Below are 2,618 nucleotides of genomic sequence, written 5' to 3'. Positions count from 1 at the left end.
TACTAAATACTATATTCTCTTAATTTCATTGTACTGTACTATTGTAATTAGAATGATTTCTCGCATGTGTTGCTTTTGTAGTGTGACACATCCTCGTCGAACATTTTGTAGACTAGTGTTACTGTACACTTTTTTCTTTTTGATATTTTAATGGACATAATTAGGTACTCAAACTATGCTAGTAATTGCAAGACATTAAAAAAAAGGCACTATGGTATATTTCATCTAGATCTGTGCACGCGTCTGGATGGTTAATCAGCACAAACATTTTCTCCTTACGCACATCAATATGTGATTGCCGCTGCCGCCACCACCACGTCCACCACCGCCGCCACCACCGTCATCATCATCATCATCATCATCATCATCATCATCATCATCATCAATATTATTATTATTATTATTAATATTATTATTGTTATTGTTCTCCTGCAGGTTGCACCTTTTTTCAATCAGACGTTTGTTACCGTCCATTACGCCTGAATGACTTCATAATCTGGTTTAGAACATGCTATCTGGAATAGGCATTTTAAAACCTAATAATTTACCATCAAAATGTACTAAAAACACAAAAGCTCGCATTATATTATTTATCGAACACACATTTATTTTAATCATCAACTAACATTTACAAAGACAATCTAAGATGCAATATCTTACTGTAATCATTACATTAAAAATTGTGTCACTGTAGTACTCTTTGCACAGAGACATATTATATACTGTAAAATCAGATGACAAGTATTTGAGGAACATATTTAATGAAAATGTAGGGGATTGTCTCCCGGTGTACGGCCCAATCACCCCCAGAAGGACCTCACTGGAAATAAGTCTTATTCTAGACTTTCGTGGGCTATCCTTGGTGTTTACATCGAATAAATCCAATCCAACCCAATTCAAAAAAGAAGTCATAGTTTTACCCAAGATGCTCTATTTCTTAAACCCACTAGGGCTCCTACAGGGCCCTAAACGCATGTAGATGTGTTAGGTCAATAAACATATGGAAAAAGAGTGGTGAAAAATGTCATTTATTTTGGCTGCAGACTAAAACATTATAAAATTAAATTTAGACATAAGAAATGCAAATGTACTTTTTCAGGAGGTAAAGACCCAAGGATTAAACTGATTGCAGCGGCCTACTTGTAATTTTACTTCAACTAGGCGAGAATTTTTTATACCTTGTTTTGCAAATTCATCTCTCGCACAAACTGATGATGTCAAATAAAAAGAAAATATTCTTTTTGTTCAATTAGTACACCCGCTGCCACGAACAATGGAAATTCCAGAAAAAAATACCTAGGTGTTTTTAAAATTTGTTATTACGCCCGCAAATGTGTGTCTAAGTCATACAGCATTCTTTATATTCCTACAGTACATTCATAGATAGTATCACAAACTGTTACGTTTCTACAAAGGAAAATGCCTGTATGTAGAGGCAGCCTAATAAAGGTGTAAGAAAATGTTCTGAGTTCTGCTAAATTAAATTGTAAACCTGGTTTTGTTATTGTGGCATTTGTGTCAAATTCCAATATTTAAAAAAAAATAATATTGGGCATTAACATTGCACTTCAAAAAACAATATTGGGAACATATAAAACTTTCGACTACTTTTTAAAGACAATATATCATTTTTCAAGAAACAAATTTGTATTGATGCCTAGACCAGTAAACAAAAGTCCAGCTTATTATTTATTGACTTTTCATTTGGACACTAAGGTATTAGATATTAAGACTTACTGATTGTTTACTTTTATTGATTACTTTGTTACTTGTACTGATCAGATACTACGTTCTGCAAAAAAAACTATCTGATTTATGTACTGTGCAAAAACATGATATAAATGAAATGCTTTCACTGTATAATAATATTATCAACATATTTTACCACTTTTTTGGTTTATAAATGTGCCTCCCACAATAGGATAGTTTATTGTTTATATTGTACATACAGTAAAATATGTATAAAACTTGTATCGGTAACTTTGTGCACTCAATATCAGATAAAATTTAGAGAACTGGTCCAAAGATTGCTATTCTAGCCTATTTGTACATGTTTAAATGCCTGATAAAAAGGCACCTGTGAAAAATGTTAACACAGAAGCTTACTGATTTAAAATGTGATTACAAAATTTATTCAGGATGAAAATGTACAGTGTAGGTACAGCAAAAACAAGCTTGTTATGGACTGCTGGAATTGGCTGCCATATAAAATCCAACGACCTGAAACAAATAAAAATATAAGTTTGGTTACTTTGCCTGAATAAATACAATTTATTGAATGTAAACTACAAATTTTCACATCAATTTTCTGTATTTCTTAATGAAAGGAATGGAGGTATAAATGATTGATTGATTGATAACAGGATGGTGGCTATAAATTAAAATATAAGATCACAGATATTGCTTTTATCACATTGGAAATGGTAAATCATAGGCTTCAAAAGTTTGTATTTCTTTTTTTTGTCACAATTTGTACTTGTTAAAATTCCAGTTTCCCACTGCAATAAGTACTTGAAAACACTACTCACGCTGCAGAATTAGGTGAAATGCTCTCTGCAAAATTGGTCAAATTACTGTTTAAATATTGCCGGTCTTAAATGACCTTTATGTCCACGATC

The sequence above is a fragment of the Anneissia japonica genome, unplaced genomic scaffold, assembly GCF_011630105.1.
Source record: "Anneissia japonica isolate Jap-2015-1 unplaced genomic scaffold, ASM1163010v1 scaffold6337_len31721_cov102, whole genome shotgun sequence".
Taxonomy (NCBI): domain Eukaryota; kingdom Metazoa; phylum Echinodermata; class Crinoidea; order Comatulida; family Comatulidae; genus Anneissia; species Anneissia japonica.
The sequence above is the reverse complement of the archived record's forward strand: the minus strand, read 5'-3'. Positions refer to the sequence as shown.